The 10534-nt window shown below is 30.5% G+C and overlaps 1 long non-coding RNA gene across 4 annotated transcripts; it reads left to right on the top strand.

Moving 5' to 3' along the window:
• Positions 1-349: 349 nt before the first annotated feature.
• On the top strand, positions 350-10179 carry LOC132273583 (uncharacterized). Of its 4 annotated transcripts, none has more exons than XR_009470172.1 (6): positions 350-479; positions 1610-1693; positions 4151-4239; positions 5140-5847; positions 5992-6083; positions 8717-10179. It is a non-coding gene; the product is annotated as an uncharacterized LOC132273583 (long non-coding RNA). The 4 variants fall into 4 exon arrangements; XR_009470173.1 differs by lacking the exon at positions 8717-10179 and adding an exon at positions 6975-8178; XR_009470171.1 differs by lacking the exon at positions 8717-10179 and having other exon boundaries at positions 5992-8178.
• Positions 10180-10534: the final 355 nt, after the last annotated feature.

Genomic DNA, 10534 nt, shown 5'->3' with positions numbered 1-10534 from the left:
CCAGTTTGTTAGATTCTGAGTCCATGGCTGCCTAGAGAGAGAAAAAGTGAAAATAGAGAGAGTGAGGCGATAGTGTATAAAAAGCTGATGTCATGCCTACTCAATAATTTATGGAGGTAGTTTAGTAATTTTAGATGTCAAGGAGAGGGTATGTCAGTAATTTTGACAACTCCGTTAGTGTATTTAATGGTCCGTTATTCATAAGGGAGGTTCGTGTAAGATATTTTTAAAAGTAGAGAAGATTTGCGTAATTTTCAAAACAAAAAAGTGTTCCATGTAATTATGACAAATCACAGGGAGTTCGGTCTAAATTACCCCTTAAAAAATTTCTCTTGTGGCTGATGAAGAGTAAGCCACACCGTACTCGGTATATTTCTCATGCTCGATTACTCCCTAATTGCGGCAAGCAAAGAAACCCACAATTTGTTTCAGGGAAGGTTGACATTAACGGTGCCCTCTTTCACTTCCGGCAACCCAAGGTCAGTTTCAAGGTCCCTTTTATGAAGAAACCAACAATCTGTTTTCAAGACAGTAGAGAAACCCTCTGGTCCGCAGAAACTGCTCTCAAATTCCCCATATACTGATTTATATTCTCTACCAAAACCCTAATCCTTAATCTTTGAGGATAATTTTGGCTTATTTCTTTGTCTCTTAGGGTTTTATCTGCTCTTATTGAGTCAAATCCTCTACCAAATCGATATATATATATATATAAAACTATGCTTATAACTACAACATATTTCCTTTTCCTGTTTTTTTCGTCTTTGAATAAGATCTTTTGGTCAATTGGTGAACATGATCTATATATGAGGTGTTATTGATTGTTGGTTTCAAGTTCTATATAAGGTGGTATATGATTAACTTCTGTATAGCTTTTAATTGTTTCTGTAGTTTCGATCCAGTGAACTGTTACTTGGTGTTAGTTAGTTCACTGTTTAATGTTCATATAATGATGTTCATTCATTTTTTTATTACAATTCAGATATTTTTTATTGACAAAAATGATGTGTCTATTACCCATTCATATATATATGTATAGGGTGATATGTGATTAATTTCTGTATGCCTTCAGTTTTTAGGTATACTAGTTCTAAATTTTCTCTGGTTTTGATGGTGTCGTTACTTATTAATTAGTTCTGTGTTTAGTGTTCATATAATGAAAATTTATTTTTTCCTTTTTGTTCATGAAAAATTCTTTATCTTGAACAAAAAGCAGGGTTGATGAAATAAATAGGAAATTTCATCTGCAAGTCTAAGTTGTTTTCTGGTTCTTGTGAAATCAAAATCTGTAATTGACTAGGATAATGACATAAACACATGAAGTTATACTTAATGTAGTTACTTTTTACATAATGGAACACTTTCTTCCTTTTTTTCTTTTTTTTTTTTCTTTTTTGTTTTGTTTTGTTTTGTTTTTTTTTTTTTCTGAACATCTGTAATCGTTCTATATCTTTTTGTTTCTTTGAATGCTGCGAAGGTTTGTAAAAACCCACTGCTGGCAGCCCTCTTCAATAAGTTTAGTTTATTACTTTTTTTTCTTATGCTTAGTTTCTTTGATTGTGAATTTGGTTTTTGAACTATAATAAATTTGTGTTATTCACTTATGCAGTTTCATAAGTACCAGGTTGTAGAAAAAGCTCTCGCTACCGAAACTCAGGACCACCAACGAGTTCGGATCTAGGTCCAAGTTTTGGTATGTACAGATTTGTGTTTTTATATATGTATAAATTTGATGATTTTGGCATTTTCTTCCATATGCTTTATACGAATTGGTGAGGATTTACTTTCTAACAATGAAAAAGAAGCGATGCATGAATTGGTTAACGGTGTTGTGTTGAGTTTTTTTATATCTGGTAACTTATTGATCAATGGTATTTGGATATATATATATATATATATATATATTGTATGTTTTGTGATAGACTTAATTAATTAATAATTGAAATAGGCTTGTTTGATGAATGCATCTAAAGATAAAAAGACAAGACTAACAAATTTAGGTTATATTTTTTTAGGATTTCTCAGCAACCAATGTAGCATTAATCATATCTATAAAATTGGTTTTTAGGTTGTAAGTTGTTTATTTTGTTGTTGATGTATAGCTTGGGTTGGTGGGTTCCTTTTTATGCTTGGGTTTGGCGGTGGTTGTCCAGCTAGAGATGGGGTTGGTTTGTGAAGATTTGGTATGAGCATTTTATTGGGAAGGCGATGCATACTCTCTGGTGTTGTGGGTGAGTCTTCTTAATTATGGGCTTTGCCTCGTGGCTGTTGTTCTTGAAAATTTGGAGGCGGCAACATATTTGTCATCCCATAAGTGGTGCTACTTGAGTGCCAATCCTGTTTGGTTGTGCTTATTTTTTGTGTATTGGACTTTGGCTTCTTGTTTTCTTTTGTACTCATTGTATTTGGGTTTTTGGATTTGGTTTCTTTTGCCTTAATGGGTTTGGGGTTTCCATGACTTTTGTATCCCCTATTATATAATTTTGGCTTTGCCATTTTAGTTTTAATAAAATAACTCAATGCCTACCTCGAAAGAAAAAGGAAAAAAGAAAAAACTAACTATTTCAGATCTTTACGTTTTAATTTGTCTTTTTCTTTTTACCTTTCATGTTCCTTTTCGTCTCTGAATCAGATTTGCTGGGTAAACATGTGAACATGATCTATCATGTATAGAGCTTATTGTGATTTATATCTAGAACATAAATTCTAAGTTACTCACAGTTTACTGCTTTAAGGTGATTTGATTTCTGTTAATTTTTTTAATTATATATAGGGTAAAGTGCAAAAAACCCCCTCAACTATGTCTAAATTTGTAAATAACCCCCTAAACTATGTTTTGTGCATAAAACCCCCTAAACTATCACATTTAGTTGCAAAATGCCACATTGTCTTACCTATTTTTCATTAAATGACCATAATATCCTTTCTTATTGAATTACACTTGATATATTTTTCTTATTAAAATAAATTATAAAAAAAATTCATATTAATTTGATGAAATATTCTCCATTAAATTTGTATAAGTTTGCCTTTAATTTTTAAAATTAATTATTTAAATAAAAATCTTAAATGGAAAATTTTGAAACAATTTAAGTAATTTCTTAATTTTCATGAATATATTGCATTAAAAAGAAGATATTTTTTATTTACGTAATTTATTAATTTTTCATGAATATTGTTTGAAAAAGAAAATATTTTTTTATACTAATTTTTTTTTTTAAAGTGAGTATACTAGGGTTAATTATAATAAGTTAATCATTTTAGAAAATGATAGCTACAATTTTTTTTTTTTTTTTTCTAATCAATTGATACTAATTATAAAATTAAGGTAAATGATATAATTAATATTTAAATAAGAGAAAATATAATAAAAAACAATTTAATAAGAAATGACAAATTTAATAACAAAGGGTAAAATAGGCTTTTGTGATGGGTTTGTCCTTAATTGCAACAAATCAATAGTTTAAGGGGGCAATCTTTAGTTCAGGGGGGTTAGTTGCAAAAAGCCAATAATTCAAGGGTTTTTTTTTGCACTTTACCCATATATATATATATATATATATATATAATTAGTACAAATGTTTTTAATATCATTATCCCATGTAGGATCACCTGTAGGTCTTTTGAATCTAGTTGTAAGATAGCATCTACAATAGCATGATAGTATGAGAAAGCTAATACTTCATTTTTATTTTTTATTCAAGGGTTCTTGTAGTGAACAAGCATGAATGCATGAAATTAAAATCAGAAATTACAGACTTTAAATTAAACACTTTAAGTACATAAAATTAGTGATGATTCACTTTTAATTTCGCAATAAGTTATCGTAAGCCTGTTGAGCAACTAGTTGATGGCCATAAGTTAATTTTGCTTTGGTCATCAACATGCTTAGGATAAAGCAAAATTAACTTATTATTCTGATTCTGCTTTGATTAGTAAAACATCTTTCCCTAAACAGTATCTTTATGTTATCTGAATGTCTAATTATTTAATACTAATTTATTTGTAGACAATTCTTAAACAATCCCTCCCTTTGAATATAATTGAGGGGGACTATTTATTTGTACCAGTAGAGAATCAATGATACTACCTCAAATGCTACCTAAAAAATTATTTATTTGATACCAATAATTTACTTTTTTTGTGACAGGTTCCTATAGAATTTTTGGGCAGATAGTGATGGATAAAGAATGGATGCACATCTATAACATGTTTTTATATATAGTAGATTGTGAAATGGTAAGCGGTACTAACTTGTTATTTTTAAACAATTTTTTTTTTATTAGTGGATGAAATGGTAAGTAGTACAATATGTTGTCACCAAACTAACTAGGTTATTCAGGAAATGCTATGATGGTCTGTTTTATATGCTGTTTGTTTGACTCTATTTTTTGTTCGATTCATTATTATGAATGCACTGACTTTCTGGTTTTAGAACTGAAATTTATGAATTGTTATCCTTAAATGAGATTTTGGGACATGGAAATACATTTGTTTAATGAGTTTACAGGATTTTGTTTGGCTCCAATTGAGTGAGTTTTGAATTTATTATGAATTTTCGAAGTCGATGATAACATGTTGTAAAGTCTGTTTCGTGAGTAGAATTTTTCCTATCTTTTCTTTCGAACCTGATTTAATTGGTAAGGAATTTTGTTGACATAAATGGATAGCATCAAAATATAGTCTTTAAGCTTCCAATTCGCTTTAGTTTCATAAAAATTGATCGAGAATTGAATTTTTAAACATTATGCTGGAAAAAGAGTTTTTGAATAGAATTTTGGCTCCTGCTTTCATTAAAACTGTACCAATGGGTCAATATGATTATTTTTAATAAAATGTATGCATGAAAGTCCAATAAGTTAGCTTTCAAATGGTTTTGGATTCATGTCATTTGGATTAAAATTCTAGTTTTAGTGAATTTTCAATCATGAGTGTTCTGTTGGAGGTGGCAGCTTGCAAATTGGTTATGAAAAATGTTCTAAAATGACTCATCTAGTGTGTAAGAGGGTGGTCTGATTGCCTCTACCACCTGTATTAGTCATTCTATAGGAAACTCATCTCTTTTGCATCATCATGTTTTTGGCAATGAGTGTATAAGTTTTAATTTATTATCTGTACACAAATATTGTTCTTGTGTAGAAAAAAAAAAAAAACCTAAGGCGCCCGACTCTATAACAAGAGTTGATGTATGGATTGAAGGTCACCTGAGGAAGAGTGGGGAACCTTTGAATGATGCAATAGGACGAGCAGTGGTAGTATATCTTTCCTACTTATTTTATTATTATTTTTTTGTATTCCATTTACAAACATACTTAACTCATGGAATTTCATAAACAAATGAAAGAGTACACTAAAACCCAACCCAAAGGCACAAGCTCTCTTCGAGATGATGGAGTCACTCATGTACTTGGTTCAGAACATTGAGGGCGGGTTAGAGGCCTTGGTTTTGGAGCAACAATTTCTAAACTTGAGGCAAATGGATATAAGATGGTGCAAGCAAAAAGAGTGGATGAAATATTTCAAGAAAGAGTGGAATAAATCAAATCTGAAATGAAGAGTGAGATGAGAGCTGAGCTGATGAATGAGATTTAAAGGTTACCAATGTAAGCTGTTACACTAGAATGGACAAGGTGTAGTTGGTGCCAATGCTGAGATTGCATCAACGGATCTGAATGCGTTATCAGATGATCATGTTCCAATTGGTCCAGATTGTTGGAAAGTTTGGGCTGATGATGTCATTGCCAGGGATTGTCCTTTTTACCGAGCAACCCTAGCTGGAAGGTGTTGTCTTTGTGATGCTCAACAAGCACAGTTGTATGGCCTAGCAAATATGTGAAAATTGTAGAGGTCAATTGATCATTTATTTCCTTCTTTTTTTATTTTTTATTTTTATTATTATCTTTTAAAGCGTTCATTAACATACTATCTGATTTTTATTTTTTTTATATTGATTGGCAATACATTTTTTTAAATATATTTTTTTTGTGTCAGGATCCGGTATCTCCAATTCGCTAGGAGAACTATTAGAATCTCAATGATTCTAGTCTATACAACATGACAACTTTGCCCTAGACTAATTATAGGTGAGGTGAAATTTATAAATGATATAATATATATATATGCCATCCAATATTGTGTAATCTTTAAGGATCTTCCATTGAATCAGAACTTAGTTATACATGTGCAATTTGGATATGGACAATATCTGTGATTTGATAACTTTGTTATGCATGTGTAATTATTAATTGCTCTTTTCAACCCCCTAAGATCGGATAATCATCTACTCTCACTACACTAAAAAGAAATATATGTAGCTATTTGTATATTTCGATTGTGAAAAAATAGGTAGTAGTTGAAGAAGGTATCAAAATTATTCACGTCAAAGTTTACTTCAGTGTATAAGATCAGCATGAGTTCTGCCTTTTTATCTAGAAGTTTGTTGCTTTCTGCCATAGTAACTTCATGTTATATCTTCATCCTGAAAAAAAAAAAATTAAAGAAATATTGCAAATGGGATTTGCCTTTTTGTGTTTCTGCTTAAATTTCAAAGTAGCATTTCTTGTATTGTTGCAATCTACACTGCAGTGAGCTCTTCTTCTTGTACCAATATCTTCTCTATCTAGTTAAGGCGTTCTCATTTATCTTTGTTTGAATATGTACTATAAATATAGTTTTGCAAATGAGTAGAGTCCAATAGACAATTACATTAATCAAATGAATGAGTTAAACTTTGAGAAATCTACTTACGTGACCTAGCTGATCGATCATATGATTAATGTAAATCCCAATAAAGTGGCTTTAGATATGTAATTATACATTTTAATGACACTGAAAACAGTGAATTCATGATCCCGTTTAGGGTTTGGTCTCGGTATATATTAACAAATTGGACAAGGATTTTTAACTCTATTTTCCCTTTCTATAAGGTTAATTAATCATCCCTTTAATTAAATGTTTGGTACTTGTAAAACTAGCCTATCTTGAAGTGTTACAGAACCATCAAGTGCTACAAAGGAAGATTTGAATTGATGATGGAGTCAGAGAACCAAAAGCATGGGCTACCTTATCACAGACTTTAGGCACCCAAGATAGAAAAAACCATCAAATTAAAGTGTTGTTTTTGTATGGAATCAGTCTATAAATAGCCGCTGCCAGATAATGCATCAAATATTATTGTGTATTTGGGTTTCTGCCTTCTCGTGTGGATCAATCTTTTTTTTTTAACCAAATTTGTTTATGGCTGTATTTTGAGAATACTAGTAGAAAGTCAGCATTCAATGGCTGATGTCTTTGAGGATATTACTTAAAATTAGTCTTCAGCACCATATGCAGGTACATTGTGGAGGGTGTATGTGCTTCAATGACAGTAGCATCCAAACCTAAGTGAATGGTTCTTTCAAAGTGATCTATACTTTTGTGTGATAAAATTGCTTAATAATCTTTAATCCTGCTTTGTTCTTTGACATGATATATAGTTGATGGCAAAGAGTGGTACTCTAAATCTTCAACATCTATAGGGAAAATTACACCGACCTCTCTGAGGTTTCGTCAATATACACTAACTTCCCCTCTTGTTTGTCAAATTACACCAACCTCCCCTGTTATAGATGTCATGTGAATGGTGTTAACTGTTCAAGTAAAATTACATATATGTCCTCATTATATTTATTGTATTTTATTTACGAAAGGATGAACATTGAAAAGACAAAATTATCCATATGTCAAAGAGAAACAATTTGGAATGAGATATATATATATATATATATATATATATATATATATATATTTGTTTGATGAGAAACAATTTGAGAGGAGAGAAAGAGAGAGACAGAGAGAGAGGATATATTTGTTTGATTTGGTGTATATATATTTTGGGTTTGATTGGTGACGACAACGAGGGTATAAGAAGGCAGAAACCCAGATTTGGTGCTGAAACTCAAACACACCAAATAATTAATTGGATTATTTATAATTGGAGGTTTGGTTGTAGTAGATCTCTCCACCTTCCATTTATAATTAATCTAATTGCATTTGGTTACAAAAGAAGTCTAAAACCAAGACACTTAGAAAATTTATTTTTCCGTGGCGTTGATATTAGATGATTCTTATACTTTACTCTACATAATAAGGAACACATGAAATGAAGTAACTCAATGGTGAGTTTAAAAGAGAGAGAGAGAGAGAGAGAGAGAGAAAAAAAAAAAAAAAAAAAAAAAAGGCAATTGCTTATTATGTAGAGTGGAGTACAAGAATCATCCAATAAAAATTACTTAGCGGAGAGAGGTTTTTCTTTTTGAAAGGTCGAGTGGAGAGAGCTTGTACCGGTGGCTCCAATGGATTCTAGTAAATTGCATAGAACCCAAAAGGCTCATATGTAATGGCAACCATGGAGGGTTTTTAAGTAATTTTACTTCAGTAAGTAAGGTCAAATTTGTCTTCATAATAACTAAAAGGGTACTTTAGTAACTTTAAACTTACATCAGCAACTATTAACATTGACTAGGCATTTACCTTTAACGGTAGTTAATGGAGGGGTATTCTTTGTTATGAAGATTTAAACTTAAAGGGAGGTCAGTGTAACTTGACTGAACCTCAAGGGAGGTCAATGTAATTTACCCATATTTATATCACATAGTATTTAAGTTTTTTTCTTTTCTTTTTCACTTCAGGTTTTAAAGATTATTAGCTTTCTGAAATCCAGCATTGTGTGATGCAGGTACTTGTTTAGTTTTTGTATCTTGGATAATGAGGTGGTATTTTCGACTAGTGCTGATTGAATCTCAAATGCTAGGAAATTGTGTTTTTGACAAGTACTTACTGAATCTCAAATGCTAGGAAATGGTGTTTTTAATAAGGGCTTACTGAATCTCAAGTGCTAGGGAATTGATAGAATTCATGGTGTTTTTAACAAACTGGCTTCAATTTCTATTTTTGCACATTGAATAATGATGAATTTTAGAATTGTGAAAATATTTTTAGTCTTTTGATATGTTAATTTGATGGTGCATTTCAATGGATTGTTTTGGTTATTGTTATTAACTAAGAAATGTTACCATTATATAATGTATTTAATTGAAATTGTTGTTAATTACAGGTTTTGTGGAATATTAAGTAGCATTTATAGGTGGTGTAAAAAATAAATACAAAAAAGAATAAAAGATGAGATATGTTATCTACGGGGAGCTTGAAACCTCGTAAATAAGCTCATATTTACTTACCCGCATAGCACAACTTCAACCTCGTAAAAAGTTTACATTATTTACGAAAAGCAAAGATCCCGTAAAAATTCAAGTAGAATTAGTTTATACATGATGCGTTGGTGTATATTAAGGAACAAATATGTATACTATAAATAAGTTTATTACAGAGGTTTGGCTCCTCGTAAAAGGCCTTTTCTATTGTAGTATATAATTGATTTTGAACTATTTGAGTGAATTTTAGTAGTAATATTAAATTGATAAAACTTTATAACAAGCTACTACTTTAATAATCATAAATTTACAATACAAATTCTTTTATGATAATTATTACACATATATTTTATTGTTACATTTTGGACTATATTGATTTTGAGGTGTTCGAGTGAATTTTAGTAGTAATATTAAATTGATAAAACTTCATAAGAAGATACTACTTTAATAATGATAACTTCTAAATGTAAGAAATGGGTTGAGAAAATGACATTTCGTCAACCAACTCCTAAAATGAGTAGACAAATCTCATATGAATTCCGTCTCTCCACATTCATATGTCTAGGTTTAATTTCCTCCAATACTTCAATCATTTACTTAGAATAGTTAATTCATTTATAAAAATGAAAAACAAAATCATATTATATAGTGTTCTTATTAAACTTGGCTGCTAAGGTTATTAGTATACTACCGACACATAGATAAGACATGAGTACTATTAGCATGCATATTGTATTTAAGTAAACTAATTATTTTATGAGATAAAATTTGTATGAATTGTGAACCGAATGTGAGAGCATAGATATCTTTGTTGTTATCATCTAATTGTCATTAGACCTTCTATTATAGTTGTTGGGTATGTTTGTTTTTTTTTTTTTTTTGGGAACAAAAAAAAAAATTTAATGATTCCTTTCTCGGTGACAGACATGTGTTGAGTTTAGGAATGAAACAAAGATGAAGAAAAAAAAAAAAAAAAAAAAACACAAAAGTCATTACTAGGAAAAATAAGAAAATCATTTCGAACGGCTAATTAGAGCTTCATGTTGGGACACTCTGGTTGGTTCGTCAGAACGTTGGAGGGATGAGAAGAGGAATGTGGAAGTGATGAAAACAAATATACTATGTTTGTTCTTTACTCTAGTACTTTGGAAATCACTGACAACACTAATCCGACTCAACATAATCACCTTAAAGTGGTCCGCTCCTTAGAGTATTCATATTTTTTTTTTGGGTAAGTAAAAATGTAACGACCCGGAAATTTCCCTTCCTTTTCTTTTTCCTGAAATTTTACGGATAAATTTTTTTCCGTTTAATTTTCATTTCTGAACTCTGTTTCTTGTCGC

This window comes from Cornus florida, unplaced genomic scaffold (genome assembly GCF_030987335.1).
Source record: "Cornus florida cultivar Cherokee Brave unplaced genomic scaffold, ASM3098733v1 CherokeeBrave_3.0.0_Hap2_Chr09, whole genome shotgun sequence".
Lineage (NCBI taxonomy): Eukaryota > Viridiplantae > Streptophyta > Magnoliopsida > Cornales > Cornaceae > Cornus > Cornus florida.
This window is presented reverse-complemented; position numbering and strand designations above follow the sequence as displayed.